The sequence below is a fragment of the Micrasema longulum genome, unplaced genomic scaffold (genome assembly GCF_059751315.1).
Source record: "Micrasema longulum isolate JH-2025_06_02 unplaced genomic scaffold, ASM5975131v1 h1tg000663l, whole genome shotgun sequence".
NCBI lineage: Eukaryota > Metazoa > Arthropoda > Insecta > Trichoptera > Brachycentridae > Micrasema > Micrasema longulum.
The window spans coordinates 618,852-639,513 of record NW_028277859.1 but is presented as its reverse complement, the minus strand read 5'-3'; the positions used below and the strand labels follow the sequence as shown (position 1 = coordinate 639,513).

The following is a 20,662-nucleotide window of genomic DNA, read 5'->3' as shown; positions in this document are numbered from 1 at the left end:
GATTTAACAACACGTTAAAATTGGCCTTTGAAATTGGAATATTTGGATATTTTTAAACTTTATTTATAACTTATAATTAACTAGCGAAGTGAGCCCGACAGACTTTGTCCAGCCCGATCACTGGCTTGCTTGCTATTACCTTGGAAAAAGACGTTTCATTGTTAAGTGGTTACCTAGGTTCTTGTTTATGGTTGAATTCCAAAACACAAAAAAAATCATTTTCAAATACAGAACTCTTTTTACAAATGTCCAACTCGGCTCTTCTCACCAACAGGGGTGAATTTTATTCATGAATGCGATTTTCAAAAACGTATTAATGTCAGTAAATATTATTTTAGTATTACAAAAAATCCATTAAAAAGAAATAAATGGGAAGAAATTACAAGGAATGTCAGGAAAGAATCTGATTGGGATACATAAAAAGCGAATGTTTTTTGTAAACATTCAAAAACATACTTTTTTTAAGCCCAAAAAAACAACATCCTTCCATTTTTTTTGTATATGCATTATCGTCGAGTGCAACCCTGGTAGGCCGATGGAAAAAAGATTTATGCTTCTAATTTTTTTTCACAGAATCGATTGAAAATTTTGACTACGATTTAATCTACAAACACGCACAGCGCAAAGATCTACATTTTGCTGAAAACCGCACGTAAATCGGCTAAGCCTTTTAGGAGAAGTTCAGTGACATCACACGTTTAAAGAAATTATATATATAAAGATATTATATTTCGACTGTGTACTTGTTTTAAATCAAAACAACAAAAATATTATACTTACACACATGATGTGATGTTTCTTTTGGTATTTTAATTAATAGTAGGTATGTATGGTTTCTAGCTATTCAAGTAAACTAGACTACAAAGTATCAATTAAATCAATTATTAAAATACATTTTTAGTTTAAACGAATTTATAGGTAGTTTGTTTTACTAATTCTTATTGTCATAATACAATAATTAATAAATTTTAATGTAGCGTAACCACATGAATATCTACAACTGCCAAGAAATTCTAGTCTAGCAGTATTTTAGTTTCTGAGTTCAAAGACCGAAATGTCATAGCAAAAATAACACAGGAAACACGACGGAAAAGAAATAAGTCACATCATATAAAAACAAGGCAGATGTTTATTGTTTTATAATATAAACTAAAGAAAACGTGTCCTATAACTTGAGACAATGCGCAATTATTTGAGAGAGCGTGCAAAATTTGAAGTTTTTGCTCTGGTGAACCTTTATTCGATGCACATATTGAAATTGGTTAAATTAATTTTGCAATTATTTGTTCATTTTGATTTTCGCTTTTATGATGGATGATGATACTAATTACCAAGAGTAGCTTTTACACGCGGCTTCGCTCTCGGGGTATTAGGAAGAAATTACTAAATTAATTAGTTTTGTCGTTTGGCATTAAGAATTTCCCCATAAAATTAAATATTTTTTCGGTATTAAAAGTAGTCTGTATCGATTGGCGGTCCTCTAACTATTGCTATACGTTAGTCTATGATAAAGTAGCGTCATTATTATGTTTTAATATTAATTAATTTTCTCACTAAGAATTTTCTCTGGTAAGTGATTTTTTTTTCGAGATGAAAAATAGCCAATGACATTTTTCAGTATCTCCGCTACGACTCGAAAGAAACTCAAACAAACAGACTTTCACGTTTATTATATAAATACGAAAATGTGGATAACTTAGTACAATAATTGTCTAGGTGGATGGCGAATACAGTTCTGTGTGTAAAATAGTACCGAAACCCTGGACTAGTGTTTTCCACTCGATGGCTCCTCTCAGGTAAAAATCCCATAAAATGAAATCGAAGAAAGATAAGCCCGTCTCATAGTGTAGTGGTTGGCGCATTTGCCTAACATTTTTAAGATCCTTGGTTCGATTCCTGGCAGGATTGATGTCAAATAATAATTTTAAAGGCGATAAATCTTATCACCTTGCTTTTATGTATCATATTATTGAAATACGCTGCATTTGGTTCACCAATGCAGTGCTCTATTCACCAATGGGTGCAAGTACAATTATTTTTATATTAATGTAAATATTTAAATGCTATAACATGTTTGTAAATCTTTCCAGTTGCGTTGTTGAGCAAACATTATATTTTGCTTTAAAAATCGACCAAGTTTCATTGTGTCCAAGCTTACTATTAGAGATTTCATGTCGTTGAATTTTATTTAATCATCTGATTCTAATTAGTCGCATTCAAATTTATTTAAAATATTCATAACATGCTTCGATCAAATTAAGTTTAAATAATAGTTTACTGAAAGTTTTGTTCTTATGGACGTAAATCTAAGCCTAGGGCTGAAAAATATTGTAACAATCTTTAAGAAAGTAAACACAGTATTTATCTATGTTTTTATTTCGGGAAAACAAACAGATTATCTTCTTATACACATTCCATAAATAATCAAAGATTGATCATGGCTTTTCAGCGGTGGGTGCAGTAAGAAACAGGTGCTTTATTTTACGAACGCGGTGGAAATTTTTAATATTTTTCTAAATACTAGAAACATCTGCTTGTAAATCTTCGAGACTCGTAAAAAAAAAAACTCTTTCCGTCGAGTGAAGTAATACCGCCAACAAAATAAACAGTCTTATTGATTAAGTGTCTCTTGTTCAATGTGCAGTTTTGAGAGAAGTCTACCATTTTTTCCTCTTATCTGATTCTGTATTTCTGGACCGGAGCCAGAGTTGATAAAATAACATCTATTTCTTTTTCCTTTTCTTTTCGTTATTCACGTCCTGTTCGAGTTGTTAACTTTGTGGGTCTGCTAATGAACCGGTTAAATCACTGGTTTTTCTGTGTTAAAAAATCTCCAGAAATATATAGCATACGACATTGTGATACAGAAATATGTCGTTATTAAAAAAATACTAAATTCGGTTCTCAAAGATCGTTATCCTTGGCCTTTAATGAAGCCACATTTATCGTATTTGTTTGAATAACGACGTAATCGTATTTTCATAACTGTAAAGTCAAAAATTTATGAAAGGCCAGGTAATTATACATTTGTTAAAACTTTGTGTTCTGTTGCAAAAAAAAGAAATAATAAAAACTGTTATAAAAAACTAATATAAAATAAGTAATACAAACCTTATTTTGTAAAAATGTATTTTCTTTCAACTTTTTTTATTCAATGATTTGTCAATCACTCTGAAACCATTAATGATAAATAAATTGTTATAAAATAATAATCTTTTCTTTCATTGTTACTCTGATGACATGTACCGAGATAATAATTTTAATAAAGCTATTTTTGCTATTATTTAATTATGTACATGCTTCCTTTTATTGTATCCCAACTAAACCCAGGGCTAATAGCCTCATAGAGTTTGGGATACGTTATTATATATTTTTTTAATATATGTGTATTTGTAAAAATAAAAAATTTAAAAAAATAATAATTTTTAAAAAATAGTATTGTCCCCGTTCAGGCAAAAGTCACTTACCCTAAAAAAGACAGTTTTGAGTTACATATGCCATGCCAACGTCACCAAGGTAACTAGGTTAAAAAAAGTTGTGCAAATCCGAAATACTTGTTTTTTTATATTGTATTATTCTACTTAAAAACATTTGAAAAAAACACAATATTATTTCTAATATTTTCTTTCACGAAATTGTGTAGTTTGAAGTGTCCAGATTATAAACATGCAAAGGTCACTTAACCAAATTTTAGCCACCTTGCCTCATTAAAAATCTACCAGATATTTTTTAATGTATCAGAAGAAAAAGTTACCTATAGAATTTATTAACAAGACATGAGGAAATTATGATGTGTACTAAAACCTATAAAACACCTAAATGCGACTTCTCAAAATAATGTTTGTTGGGTTAGTGAATTTTGCTTTAACGGCGAAAATATAACATGTTGTTTACTTATTTGTTTAATTAAAATTTATATTCACAATGTTAGCGCTAGTAAATGAAATAATATTTTAACCCAATAAAAAAATGTGCAATAAACAAATAGACAAAAAAAGAACCAGAACAATATTGCATATTATATATTTTAGAACTCGCCTGAAATTATAAATAAGTTAATATTCATACCTTAAAAACGTAATAGTTAAAATTGGACAAAATATGAACCACAATTTAAAAAAATAATGCAGAACATCGAAAAAATAGGGCAGAATACTACATGTAGACAAGGTTGACTACTCGGATATACTTGGGTCACAAAATCACTGTCAGCTAACCAAACCAGTAAAGTATAAAGAAGGATAGATCTCGCTTGGGTGGCATTTGGTAAATTAAATTCCAAATTTCGATGCTGCATTCCATCCTCCCTAAGACTTAAGTATTGAAACAATATGTCCTACCCATCCTCGAATATGGCGCGGAGACTATGACTCTGACCAAGTGGTCTTCTCTTTAGTTGCAAGTTGCGCAGAGAAGTATGAAACGCGTTATTTTTGGAATAATATCAAGAGACAGAAAGAGAAACGATTTGATCTACTGACAAACCGAAGTATGCGATGTGGTGGAAAGGATTGGTAGGTTGAAGTGGAAATCGGCAGGCAAAATAATTCTAAAGTCTAATCAATGATGGACAAAGCGTGTTCTCGGGTGGAGACTGGGGAATACGAGGCCCCAATTAGGAGTTGGATGATATTCGGAGGTTTGCCGGAAGCCAGTGAATGAGGACGGCGTAGATCAGGGAGGAGTGGTGTAGACAGTTCTGCAGTGGATAAACACGGGCTGATAATGATGAAATAATGTTATACGATTAACAAAGTTTATCATTTTACGATAATGTATTACTTTGCCAATTCCATTGACAAATGTTTATTATTTGCTTATAAAAAGTCCATCGCAATACTCATAGTCAAGTAAAATAACAGAAGTTCCAGCTTAAATACAAATAGCGTCACTGGTACTAGCATTCTGACCTTGTGTCATTTTAAGAAACTAAGTTGTACGCAATATTATTTACTGGTGGCAAAATGTAGCAAATGTCTGAATTTAATTTATTTGTTTACTTATATACTTTTTACATTGATCTGAGAGTGGGGTTTCAAGTATGCAAACGAATACTCGTTTTAGATGCCTCGCTATTAAAAAATATGAATAGATATTTAAAAAATATTTTAGGCATTCATCACTTTTACGTGGTAGTGCATAAGATTCTGTGATAGGTTGAAAGGACAACACCCAAACACTGTGCTTAAATCTTACATATAAATGACTATTTACTATGACTGATTGTGGATGTCAGTTACTTTTGTATGATGTCATTTATTTATTTATTCATATTTTTTCCATTATAAACTATGATTAATTATTAAAAAAATGTGTTTTCATTATCTTTGATGTTTCGTTGTGCTAAGTTATGTATTGGGTTAAATATTGATTTCTAAATCTTCTGGTAAATTTTGTTTCAGAACACGTTTTTAGAGATTTGTGCAAATACACATTGTTGATAAAGGTACATACAAACAAAATAAATATGTACAGCAAATGGAGGTTGGTAGTAGGTACTCAATTTTGGCTGTTAAATTAATGAAACGCTTTTAAAACTCATTTCACCCTAGCTAAAGGGTTTTTTCAACGAATTTTATATTTATACAGGTTTGTAGGATCGATTTTCATCAATTTAAAATTAAATATTCGGCGTGAATTTATAGCCATGATAGCTTTACTGACATCATAAATATTTTACGATCAGCGAAACCCGAAATAATACACGTTTTATGACTTCATTAACAGGGGCACAATATTGATTCAGGCAGAGAGCTTTCCTTATTTTCATAACCAAAATATCTCATATTTTACGGCCTTTTCCCGTGTAAAAGGGAAATCTTTCTAATGTTTTTTTAAACTGTCACTTTTTATTACGTTTACATTCGTCAAAGAATATTATTTATTTATCTTACCAGAGTTACATAAAATTATTACAGCAATATAAAGTTGCTTTGACTGTCTCCGGGGCAATTTATAATTAAATTAGGGTAGGTAGCTGACATTTAAATTGAGTAGCTATTTAAAAAGCGCAAATTTAACATGCCATTCTGTTTTATTTCTTACCGTGTGAACGTTACTTAATTTTTTCATGAATTAATTTTTATATGTATTTTACAAATTTAATTGAAATAAAATAAAAATCCAATAAGGGTTATTTCTAACTGACTACAACACCTCAAAAATATTGTATTTCTATAATTTTTTCTATTTAATAAATTATATGGTTACATTTTGAAACTCAGACACAATACATTCTATTAATGCATTTATATACTATTAGTTTATTGAACATGAATTAATTAAAATTTAATGGTCAGTTACTTTTGGAATAGCACTTTTTGAGATGTAAATAGCCTTACATTAGACATGAGATATGTTGATAGGTCATCTTCATATAATATTACGAACGACGAAGTACGTTTAATATAATTACATTTTTTGTGTTTACTCTAAATTATAAATCTAACTCTAACCTACAATACATAATACATATCTAATATAAAGATATATAATGTCCAATTGTGTAATTTTATTAGGAAATAATATACAACCTTTCTTGTTAGTTTTCCAAACGTATCAAAACAAAAGGAGAATAAATAACAGGTTGAAAAATAATTTTAGAAAACGTACAAGTTTGTAAAAAGAAGAAACACGCGTTGTAATGAAATGCGAAATTTTTCCGCTAGGAACTGTAAATGCTGGGTTTTAAATGGTACTGTAAACGACATAAAAAGGACCGCTTCTACAAGATAAACAAGTACTGAGATTTATTCAGCACATTTATATCAATGTGTACTTAAATTACAATCTAATGGATTATCCAAGATCGGTTACAAATTCCAAAGCCAAAATTTGATGTAGATGTTTCAAATGACTATTCATAAATACTCGTACGTACCGTTTGAGTTTGTTACATTACCCAAAAATTCTAAATCATTTTATTTCAGTACACTTTTTAGTAATGAATTTAACTAGAATCAATCCAAAATGCCAAGAAATAAACTAATTGAATGAGTATTGTGACGCTCATCATAATCAGACCACGTTGGGCCACTGCAGGACATAGGCCTACCCTGACTCCTACACTCCTCGCGGTTCTGCGCCGTCCTATTCCACTGTCTCCTAGCAAATCTCCGAATATCATCCACCCATCTCATTATCTCCACTTTAGAACACGCTATGTTCATGTATCATCAGACATTTGAGCGATATGGGCTGCCTATTTCCACTTCAACCAACCAATCCTTTCCTCCACATTACATACTTTAGTTTGAATGCGCATCCATACATCTCTGCAACTTGCATCTTTTAAGACTGTTGGATCAGAGTCATTGTCTCCGCGCCGTATTTTAGGACATATAAGATACATTGGTTAAATACCTACTTTAGAGACTGTTATAACCTGACATTATATTTATTTATTTATACTTTTACATTGTGTGTATTCTATTTTTTGTACAGAATAATGGTCCCTCACTACGTGTGCCGTGCCGAGGGAAACATTTTACAAAATGTAAAACATGCCTTGAATTATTTATTTAACAACATTAACATAGTAATAACAATAAAAAAAACGAGATTAATAAATTTACCTAATTATCATTTATATAATAAACAATATAAACTAAAATAATCATAAAAAACATAACCAATTTATATATTACAATAAAACAAATTTACAGTACACACATTTTACCTATTTGGCTTGATCCACTTATCAATCCGTGTGCAACCCACTTCCACTATCCATTTCTTAATATCAATTTTATATCGTGAGAACTTACTAATTGTCTGTATGGATAATGGAAGTAGATTGTACACTTTAACCGAGTAGTAGGCCAATCCTCTTTGACCAAAGGTTGTATTTATTTTTTTTGCAGCGTCAGGGTGGAGTATCTAGTAACTCTTGTATTTGTAACGGAGGGTAGAGAATAATGTTTACGTGCGTATAGTAACAGAGCTTTTACATAAAGTTGTTTCATAGATTTTACATTAAGATTTTCAAATATACCGAGGGAGTTAGTTCTGATTGGGGCTCATAAGATAATTTTTATTTTAAAAATTTGCGCAATTGTTTTTTGTTTGATCAGTGTGTCATTTGCACATCCCCATCCAATTATCCCATATTCCAAAACTGATTGAATTGTTGCGTAATATATTTTTACAAGTTCTTTTAGGCTAATTATATTTCTTATAGTAATTTAAGAAATGAAAATTAAATACCTAGGTATATTATTCATTTAACAATCATAAGTATTATTAATTTTAATGTCACTACGAAGGTGTATCTCCTTTGAAATAATACAACATACAAATATAATTGTATTTTTTTTCGGATTTTATTTAAGTAGTATTGTATTCCTACACGCGGGCGCCGTGACGCAGTTGATAAGACGGCTAACTGTGAAACTGGCATACGGGTTTAATTCTCGCCAGTTGTAAGAAAAAAAACCAATAAAGGTTTTTCTTGGGCTCTTGATCTCAATTGGTCTGGGTGTTGTTTAGTATGTTTCATATCTTCCTTCCATATCCTCTCATTCTCACCTGCTGACAAGCATCTAAAATAGACGCTTAGCGGGTTATGCTTTTGCATAAAAATAATTGAAAAACACCGATAATATTATTTACTAACACCACCTTTCGTAGATCAAGACTACAAAAAACGAAAATATACATAATGAATACCTCTACATTACACGTTGCTATAAAATAGACATTTAAACCCATACACTACACCTAGCATTAAAAACAAATTTTCAATCAATCTGTAAAATATGGTGTCTAATAATATTAAATGGTATAAATATGATTCGGATTTATTATTGGATCTATCCAATACGGAATTGGATTACTAGTTATTACAAATCATATTATATTGAAAGGATAAGCAAAGCACTTACCAAAATACCAAACTTCTATTCTATCTATCCCTTCCGAGGTGGCTTTATCAGTTCTAATTAAACTAATAATCCTCAGAGGAGAGATAAGTATCTGGCCGTTACTAATTAATCTGCCCGTAGAGAAGGAAGTAACAGTTGCTTACCTGCAAAAAGATAAAAATAAATATTAATCAACAAACCTGTAAGACACGATATTATACAAGGCGAAAAAAATGGGAAAAACTTTTTATTTTTAAAATGTGATGAATTGGTGGTGAATTATATATGTACAAATGGGATTTTATAAAATTATCTAATTCTCAAAACTGTTGTTTTGCGGCCACGTTTTTTTTGTTTGATTAGTGTATACAATACATTAAATCAAATTTAATTAACAAATTATATTCAATTCCATCAAACCACTTTTAAACAGCATTTGTGAAGTCTCTTCGACAGGGCACTAATTAAACCAACATGCAAATCAATCAGTGCATGTGCGTATTAAAATGCATGTCGTGTTGGTTTTATATTTTTGTGCAACAACTATTGTGAAGGTGTATGGTAGGTTTTACATGTTGGTTTAGTTGGTGTCCTGACGAAGAGACGGGTACGCCTCGAAACCAGTAGACATAGAAAAGTCGGTAAGTGATTATATAGAAATATTTAATAACATTTAGTAATATATTTGATTTTTCGGAAATCTTTCAAGTTGTAGAATTATAATTTAAATTAAGATCCAATAATATATCGTCGGCCTTACATCGGTAAAATCATGTATCCCAGACTTTTTTTTTAAGGGAGGTAAAAAAATATTTTTTCGATAGATTTTTTTTAACACCGTAGGTGCGGATGCACAAAATTTACGCACATACAGATTTTTTGAAGTCCTAACTGAAAGCGCCAAAATATCATTTATTACCATTTGTGGATTTAAAAGTTTTACAAGTTAGGATAATGATATTTTAAATATTTGCGTTATGTAAAATATACTATAAAAATTATTTAATGTCCCATTTTAACATTATTTCATCTCATCCTTGCTTTCCAACCCCCGGTAGGCGATTACAATTACCATGACACACGAGGCGGACTTTTCTTCCCTAGATTTTTTTTAAGATGTCCTGTGAGTAATTATGAAACCGAAAACAATTGTCCAGGGTTTTCGTTTTATTTGACACGTAGAACCGTATGCTTTATTCGCCTGTAGATGGATTAAAAGTAAAAATTATGTTTTTTTAATACAATCATTTTGAGAAGTTATTAAACTAGTTGTTTGAGGAAACTGTTGGATTGATTTTGTATTTGAAGCTCCAACTTTGTGGTTATTTAAATAATTAAAATAATTCATTTTGAATTGAAAACTGTATGAATTCCGTCTTTGCAGAGAGGCTTTAATTTAGACCTCCGAATGCGCATTGCTCGATGTTACGTCTACTCAGTACTTTTTTACGGCGTCGAAACGTGGACACTCACCCAAAACACTTCAAAAAAGATCGAAACCTTTGAAATGTGGTGCTACAGAAGGATATTAAAAATCTCCTTGGTGGGTAAGGTCCGAAACGATGATATTTTCCGACGGATGGAAAGAGATAAAGAGGTACTGAAGACTATAAAGAAAAGAAAACTTGAGTTCTTTGGGCATGTATGTGATGAGAGGTGAAAAATATTAAATTTACAAGTCATTCTTTAGGGAAGGATTGAAGGAAGACGCAGTGCGCAGAAGGCGCATCTCTTGGCTTAAGAACTTGCTCGACTTGTGCAGGGCAGCTGCCAACAAAGTAAGAATCGTAACGATGATTTCCAACCTCCATCGGGGAGAGGAACCATAAGAAAAAGAAGAAAAAGTATGAATTACAAAAACTTTTGAGAAGTATTTTTTTTTTAATCTACAAAATGAGCTCTCCCTTTCTTAGTCACTTTAATAATTGATATTTTATTAAGATACATACAGTAAATACAACTTTAGGTAAGAAACCATCTATTTAAAAGAAAGTTCTCCGCATCTTTGACTGGAACTTTAATAGGTAACCTTATTAGCCTTATACACGGAGAATTATTGCAGATAAATCAAATGATTTTAATTTATTACTTTCAAATGGTAAATTAGTTAATATTTCATGATATTAAATGCCAATTAATACGTGTAAAGGAAAGTAATTAAGATTACACAACAGTGTGGTTTAATATTTCTAGAAATTTCTTTATCCCGCTGAACTGAATTTACTGTAGAACAAAGGATCTTCAATTCTACTAAGCGTGTCTATAGAAATGAACAAAGTTTGTACTTGTTACAAAACATTGAGGTACAAAATAACTTAACTAATAATTTAAGCATAAAATTTCAGACAAGACTGAACTTGTACATGTATTGTGCAATGGCTGGCTCTAAGATATTGGTTTTTGCAATAAACCTACCACATTGCAAAATTTTGCTGTACTTGAAGTCTTAAATAAATAAATTCAGTGCTAAATAACTTCCTCTTGAAAGCAAAGGAATTAATAACAAAAGACATACAACTTTTCATATTCATAATCATCGTGATGATTCCTTTTTATATCCTTTTCACACCTAGTATCTCAAACATGTTTTCTTGTATAAAGGCAGGATGATCGTTATTGCGCATCAGGGGCCAGTCTAGAGACTATAATTTACGTAGCGTAAAAACACATTTTCAAAAAAACATTTCGTGTCAACCATGTCGGGAATCTCTTGAGTGGTAAGTGAACACGATAACTAGTAGACCACGAGTTTTTTTTTATATGCATGTTTCCATAGTAAAACAATTTATTAAAATCAACGAGAAACCATGTTTTAAATCGAAATACCTAAGCGTTTATTTTTATTTTGTTAAATAGTGCGTTGCATATACAGTTATCAATTAAAAATTAGCACAAATCAGCACGCATGAACTTTCCGTTAGTATAAAATTCGTATAATGTTTAGGATCAGTTTTATCTACTCAAGTTGTCTTGGTTGAGAAAGCAACCAGTCCACAATTTTGAAAAAATTAGATATTGGTGTTAGCGGGTGCAGTAAGGTCAATTCTATGTGTTGTTAAAACTATCCAGACCGCTTTCATACAAAAAAAACTGTAATAATCACCTGCCTTCTGAAAATGGTGTTGATCACAATAATGACATTTCTCAATTTTCAGAAATCACCCACAACACTAGAAAAATCTGACGGTACTTTAAAAATCATTCAAACTGGTGAAATACATAGTAAGATTCTGGTTTATATTATAAAAAAAACCAATGTATTCATTGTTTATCATTTGATAAAGTCAAAAACATTCCAACTGTTCTGTAGATTTGATTATTCACTCGTTTCATTAGGGTGCTATTATTTCAGTTTCATTTTTCTATGGCTGGCTGCTTTCTGTATGACTACGTTCAAATGTAATTAACTTAAGTTTTTTTTTTATTTATTGTATAAAAATTGGTAAATACATTAAAAATTCTTATAAATTGTTTTGAAAAATGTACACTCTAAACCTTTTTATTTATTAAGTTAAGTCATTGGTTGTATCTTTTCCAAGAAAAATTGACCGAAATTTCATAGGGAGAAAAAACACAAAATACGAATATGATTAAATTTTAACGTGTTGAATGGGTGTTAACATGAGTTGTGTCCAATTTTCCCAAATGTAAAAATGAGCACTAAAAGCAAAAAAAAATGTAAGGGTATACATCCTTCGAAAGATTTTTTTGCTCTACAATGTATTGTGTTTGCTTCTGCGTTGCATATTTTATTTTCTTTCATTACAATCTTTCAAAATGGAATGGCAGGTAGACGGCAGTAAGCGATACTTTGTTTTGTGCGCGTTCAATCGAGGAAATAAAGCTGCCGAGGATGCTCCCGACATTTGCGCAGTATACGGCGAAGATTTGAATTATGAACTGTTATTTTCTAAAATAATGGAGGAGAATATGTCGTTGACTGATTTGAATTTTTTAATAACCCATATGAAACATTCTCTATTCGACATTCGATAAGACAAATTATATTTTCATTAGAAGGTTACGTTCTTACACCGCACCGCTTGACATGCATATTCATTATAAATGCTTCCCGGACAGAAATGACAAATTATAAAATCTCATAAGAAAGCGATCTCGATCATGACCAATCAATCAACGGGTTGTTTAATACCAATTAAATAGACCACTCGATTAATCGGGTTAATAAATGCAAATATTTGCAATATAATAAATATGCATTTACTTGAACACAAATGCTGGGAAACTTATTTTTTACGGAGGTCTTTTTACACTATAAGACGTTACTTCAAAAATGTTTACCCTACATTTTTTATACAAGAAACTAAATGAATTAATGTAAACGTCAATTGTACAGTAAACTCTGATTTTTAAAAAAATAAATCCGTACTTTAAAATTGCATATTATAACTTACGTTTGATTTCTACATTTTGACTTCTAATGCTACTTTTTTATATCTGTATGAGTCTAAACATTACCTGAATATGCATGCCAATATTTTTATAAAGTAAGTAATTACATAATGCTTTAAAAAATTGTAATTATGCTTTAAAATCAGAAATAACAACCATCGAGCGCGGTCATCTGGACATTTCAGAATAATAATAATCTTCCACTTATATTTTAATAACAATAATTATCAGAATACATGCATAAGTATTCTTAATTACAATTTTAACAGAAGAGAAAATATAGAAAATGGTACCTAGTATTTGAAATGTGAACTGTTAAATTTTGTTATTACCTCGTTACCATCATTTCCTTTCCGCGTCTAATGGTTCATTGGGCATTTTATTGGTACACCAATCGTAGCGAATCGTGATTTTTTTTGTTACGTGAAGGTAAAATGATCAGTCTTACGCTTCCGGCACTAGTCCCGGGTCTATGAAATATTCTTGTGTAAAAACACCCTTTAAAATAAATATTTCATATTAACCATGTCGGAAATCGAACCCGAGACCTCTTGCATGGTAGACAAACGCGCTGACCATTACACCATGAGGCCGACAAAATATTAATACCCAAAATATGGACGTTTGTAAATAATATGAATTGATGAAGAGAAAAAACAAAACTCTCCCGTTTATAAGGAAGTTTTTTTTCGAAATGAAATAAGGAATAATTTTCTGTTATTTTAATTCATCTTTTTAATCAACTACAACTGTGTGAAATTTGCTTTTAAGAATTCTTAAAACAACAATCATTCTTTTTTATTGAAAAAATACTGACAAAATTTTACGAGAATAATATTTTGAATGCTGCTTACTCAAATTATATGATATGCAACTATATAATCCTTTGGTTAAGGGTACAATTTATTTAAAAACAGTCATGTTTCCATTAGCTTTCAAAGTAACCCGACCGGTTTCTCATACCTTCATTAAAACAATAAAAATTCCGAATGAAAGAGCCCAGCTTTTGTTTCAGAAGAAAAAGTAAAGTAACGACGAGAAGCAACAACAGAAATAATAGTAATTGCTTAAGACGAATCGACTGGGCATTTAGACCTACAAAAGCAATGTTTCCATTCGAGGAAGGCTTGCTGACGACCTCTGATCTGCGGATCGAGGGGGCGTGGATTTCTCATGGAATATTGGGTATTTTACCAACGGAACTATTCGCAAGATTTTCTGTCTCGTCTGAGATGAGCACGGAAACAAATCTGCCTAGCGAAATTCCCTCGAGTACTACAATTTGTACTATGCATACATAATAATATGAAACTCGGTTTCTCGATTTATTTTATTCACAATATATTTACGTAACATTTATTGAGACCCAAATCCCAACTCTATGAAACCAAAGTTGGGACAAAAATTTCAGACTACATGAAATGAATTATTTTTAAGTTTCAAAAGAAAATGAATTAAAATTGTCAACATTCCTGCATTCAGAATTTTGCTGTTGTATTTTTTTCCGTTTTCTGAGTAACGGAAATAAATATTAAATAAACAAAGATACAAAACATATACCTGGAAACAATAATATTTATCTTGTTTAAATAAACGATGGGCTTGTTTTGAATAAAATTATTTATTTTTTATTGATTGGTAAACAGAGGTCGCTATCGATTATAAACAACACGTTCTATTAATCATCTCGAAAATATTTTTTTTATTATTTGTAATAAGAACGTGAACTATGCTAAATATTATTTATGGAGTGAATTATTTCAATAGGAATTATTTTACATTCACAAGGAAAAGAAAAATTCTTAATTTTGATTACAAACTAAACAATAATGTACTAATGAGAAAGCACGAAATTAAAGATCTTGGGATTGTTTTAGATTCAAAACTACTTTTTGAATCGCATATCAATAAAATTACCTCCAAAGCATTGAGCATGTTAGGTTTCGTAATTCGAATGAGTAAACACTTTGATAATCCAAAGGCTCTTATTTCCTTATATTATACATTTGGAATACGCCTCTCAGATATGGAATCCTCAGTATGCCATATATATAAGTAGAAAAGAAAATATTCAAAACAAATTTATAAAGTACCTTAAATACAAAACCGGTATTTCTTATGTATCTACTCTCACTGCCTCCACCTTCCATGGAATCATTTCTCTACAATACCGCAGAGTGTGTGCGGACCAACTACTGCTTTACAAAATTATGACAGGAATGGTTGACTGTACAGAGCTGCTTGGTTTAATAACAATACATGTGCCAGCCAGGATTTGTATACGGTACCACCTGTTTCATGTACCAATAAGTAAAACATCGTATGTTAAAAATGCTTTTTTTCGTAGGACTTTTTCAATGTACAATACAAAATTTAAAAATATAGATTACACAAACATCACTCTGTCAGATTTAAAATTTACACTAAAAATGTATTATGTGACTTAGTAGACATTATAATAATAAATATGTACATCTCCCCTCCCCTCCTTATCCTCTCTTCAAGCATTTTTGTCCTTATCCCGCCCAATTTACAGTAACTTAATGTTCTTAAAATAAATATTTAAAAAATCTTTGATTATTGAGTACATGAAAATAACATTTTTATTTGCATAAATTGTATGTATTTATTTGATATGTAATATATTTTCTTTACTAACTTTGTATACTATGTGGAAATCTGTTATTAGTTCTGAGTTTATATACTATATCTGTTTGTTTACTAAAAATATGTATGTAGAACTGTTGATTTCCCAAATAAAATAAAATAAAATTATTATGGGCTTGTTTTGAATAAAATTATTTATTTTTTATTCACTTGTAAACAGAGGTCGCCATCGATTATAGGCAACACGGCTCTATTAATCGTCTCAAAAATATTTTTTTTTATATTTGTAATAAGTACGTGAACTATGCTAAATATTATTTATGGAGTGAATTATTTTTATAATTAGTATTTTTTACAATATAATATTTACACTAACGCAATCAATCTAATACACAAAAACAAACGATACATGTCAGATTAACGGTCTAAATTCTAAATTATCATATTCATACATAAACTGATACAATACCAAATTGTTTACATATTATAAAAATAAACTACAGCATCTTTAATGAAAATCATGTCTTAAATCACAAGAAACATGTTTGTATCTTATAAAATAACGCTTCTTAACAAACTAATTATAATATAAGCATAAAATAAATTTAAAGAAATGTACCTACATATTTAATATAACAGGTTTTCAATTAATGTTAAATAAGTTTTTACATACCAGTCACAAAAAAAAAACAAATGTGAAAGTCCACATCAATTTTTATAAATACTCATTTTAACAGAAAAAAAAGCATTTTTGATTGGGTTTTTGCCAGCCGTGACTCCGTATGTTTTTCTTACTTATGACATATTAAACTCATTCAGGAAAAAAATGACATTAATATCTTTGAAAAAAATGCAATTAGCCGGTTTTTACCGCGTACCGTTCAACGAGGAAGTTCAGACCAACGGGAAACTGGATTAATAAAATGTTCTTAGGTGCGGTAAAAATTATAGCATTAAATTGAAAGGCGAAGTTTCTTGAAAATGTATGAAGAAAATAATAAATATTTTTTTAATAAAAACGAACTACTTTGCATGACGTCACTAGTTCTTCCGAATCAACTAATGATAAGAGAGTTTTGATAGATTTTTGGTTTACGTTAAATCAATCAGCAGATCTCACCGAGAAGAAGGGGAAGAGACGATATATTGAAACGTCACACGTGAAGTAATTTCAAAAACACAAAACTTATAATTATTTTATTTTTTTAAACCACCAAAAATCTTCGTTGTCTTTTAGATTATAAGTCAATCGAAAATAGCGAACTAACATTACTGGCTATTAATAAAAAAATTGAGAGCAGTCAGGTTTCCGTTCTATTATTAGAGGTGGGGGCCAGTGCTATGTTTTAAGCTCCTGACGTCACTGCGACCTGTGAAGATCTATTGTGACGTCAGGTTACAAAATTATATTTTTGTCCGTTGGGCATCATATTTTGATTGTGTTATGAATATATTAATTATTTCGATTTCGCTTTTTTGTTTGAATTACCAAGACCATAATATGTATTAGTAATATATTGGTTTACATGCATGCAATATTATGGCCGAACTCTTTTATTCAAATTTAGATATACATTAATGTCTGAGAACCCTTTGACGAACTATCAATTGATAGTGTATCGGGACGAATATTGTTCAGTATTTTATGTTTTATTATGAAAAATAATATTGTTTCAACATGCATAATGTTTTTTTAATAAAGACTAAATTTCTTTAAGAAAAATAAAGAGAATCTGAGAAATTAAAATGCTTACATTTCAGATTTAAAATCTCTTTTATCGAACTCTTATTTGAGAATGTATGCAGACCGAATAGATGCATAGTAAAATCAAATCAATAATATCGTCTTGTAGTCCCGTCGCTAGTGTCGTAGACTTACGAATCAAAGGTTCGAGGTTCGCATCGCGCTCTACCACAAGTTTTTACCATTTTCTAATAGTGACTTTTTTACAACTCGTTAAAAATGGCCACCAAACTTCAAATATTCGGGTAAATCATACGAATCCAAATGAAAAAAAAGGTTTATTTCTTAAGTTGATGTTTACGCCCAATTAAAGAGTATACGATAATGTGCTGGATAATTTAGTGACGATACACTACATAAATTATAAAGTTAAAATTAATTTCTCGTGCAAAATAAAAATAGAAATCTACATAAGATTGGTTCATGACCTATAGTTCGTGACTGAGAAACTTACGTTTCACATATCACACACATACGTACGTTAGTTTATAGAACCGCGGGAATTAGCGAGAAAAAATGCAGAAAAACTCTCGTATTGTGAACGGCGGGAAACGAGAAAAAAAACAAGTGAACGTCGTCGTTCTAAGCACGCGCGGCGTCCCGCGTATTTACAGGTGCGCACCTGCGCGCGCATCCCAACGACAGGTGCCGGCGGCGAAAGGCGAGTGAATCGTAGTTTTTTTCTTCAATTCGAATTCGAGATAACGAAATTTAAATCACGACATGCAAAAAAAAACAATGGACGTGGACTATATTATTACTGTTATTAAAATACGTCACAAGTTGATTGTTATAACCAATAAATCGTACATGCATTCCTTTTCGAAAATTGCAATATGATTACATGATGATTATTGAGCTGAAATTAGCAGGAAGTACTTACCTACTTTGGCACGATTTTATACTAAAGATATTGTCTTACTTTTTGCTACAGCAACAATCCTTTAGCTGTCAATGCTCGTAGTTTCTGGATGTAATTTCAAATTCAATATTCATGTAGCACCTTCAAACGTGTTTTTTAAGCTTTCTCTATAAAGAAATATAGTGTTTATAACATACCTAGTGGGTAGGTAGAGTCGTCGCCAGATAAAAATGCCTACGCTAACACATATTTTACACTACTCTCATTATGTGAGCGTAAGCATTCTTATCTGGCGAATTCGGCGACGACTATAGCTACCTAAATGATAACACATTTAAGTTTGTAAGTGAAAATTCTTGATGGATTTCATTGTAATTTATTATAGAAATTAAAAGAAAAATAATTTTATTTAATTGACTTTCAAACAATTTTGAATTCTCTGTTTTTACCTCTGTTTTGTATAAATACACTGAACTCCTAAATAAAGATACCAGCATCGAAGATGTCGCGAAAGCGATGAAACCGGTCACTGAATATTCCAAATTTGTGGATTAAAGTATCACTCGTCTTTTATTTCTATAATATACCAAAATAATACATTACAATAATCATAATATTTTGTTGCTCAAACGAATCTTTTGTTAATTGAGGTAGGTACATAAATAATTAGATTTTTCTAGAAACATGGTTCATTGACAAAATTGTATAATATCCGACCTTAAAAGGCTTTCGATTAAATCGAAGTATTTTTTTTTTAATGAAGTAGGTAAATACTATGTAAATGAAATAAAATAAATGGATACCTACCAACTAATATTTGAATTTTCGAATAAATGCAAACGATCATCTAGAAACTGTGGCGTTATTTTCTGTACCTAACAATGTTTTGGATAAGTACAAAGGTTTGCAAATAGGCTGGATTTCCTCCCTAGAGAGTTCTTCAGATGTAAATTTGTTGCAACAGAGAGATAAAACATTTTTGAGAAGGGGATATGAAAGTCTAGGCATTTACAGGACTGATAACCTACCATTGGCTGGTTTATGTGGCCACTGTGCACACTGTGAAACATTCACCATTCTGCCCATGTTTAAAAATCCACATTTCCTCAACTCTTTCATGTGTTGACTTTTGTGAAGTAAAAGAGCTGATCATGTGGGTGAGATTCATCTGTCTGAACCAATTCACCTACGAGGCTTTTTGGTTTGAAAAATATTTTGAAAATTGTTTTTAGACGTTGCCTAGTAGGTGAATTGGTTCAGCAGGATGAATCTCACCCACATGATAAAGGTTATACCTGTTTTACTTCACAAAAGTCAACAGATGGAAGAGTTGAGGATATGTGGATGTTCAAACATAGGCAGAATGGTAAATGTTACACAGTGTGTAAAGTGGCCACTTAAACCAGCCAATGACAGTACATAAGCCCTGTAAATGCCTAGACTCCCATATTCCCTTCTCAAAAATATTTTCCCTCTGTGTTGCAACAAATTTTAATATTTACAACTCGTTGAAAATGGCCACCAAAATTTAAATATTTTGGAAAATCATAAAAACGCAAAGATAAAAAAAAAAACATACGTGTACGGAAGGTTTCAGTTTGCGATTGCAATTCTTGACCAGAGTACGGACAGTCCGTTGTGTTGCTGTAAACTGTAGCTGACTTCGCGGTTGATAATCATAGAATGTTTTTTGTCCGTATGGGCGACTCTGTTAGCCAGTGGCGCATTATTACTCTAAGGTTCAAACCTACAGTACATATTTGATCAATAGGTCCTTCGATCTATGCACAACATACCGATACCCACAGCCCCAAACTGCGACGAACCTTCGCGAGCGTCCGCAATGCAAAGTAAACGAAACGCCCGATTCACATGCTTGCGCTTGTCGACGCTTGTCAAGCATGTGGAACTACCTTTATAACTCGGTCGCGATCTATAAAAAAATGTTAGGTACCTCTTCTAGCCGAGAATAAGTTACTGATTTTGTTTTTTAATTACGTAATGATAAATAAAAAATGAGGCATGTTTTATAATGGTTTTGATTTATTGGTACCTAGCATCATCATCATCAATCCATGTCTGCTCCCTAGTTGGAGCGTGTCTACGAAGATCCTCGAGGCATGTCGGCTGCCAGCTCCTGCGCTCCTTCCAAGTCACATTTGCGTCCCGTAGTTC

General features: G+C 31.2%; 1 long non-coding RNA gene across 2 annotated transcripts in view; it reads right to left on the bottom strand.

Annotated features, from left to right (window-relative positions):
• Positions 1 to 20,662, bottom strand: part of LOC148279844 (uncharacterized) — a 194,959-nt gene that overhangs the window by 72,722 nt on the left and 101,575 nt on the right. Inside the window, exon 3 of one of the 2 annotated variants that reach the window (XR_015822769.1) lies at positions 7,847 to 9,025. The exons of the other annotated variant lie outside the window; for it this stretch is intronic. This is a non-coding gene — a long non-coding RNA (uncharacterized LOC148279844). Of the gene's footprint in view, positions 1 to 7,846; positions 9,026 to 20,662 lie in introns of those variants that run through there. 2 annotated transcript variants of the gene reach the window in all.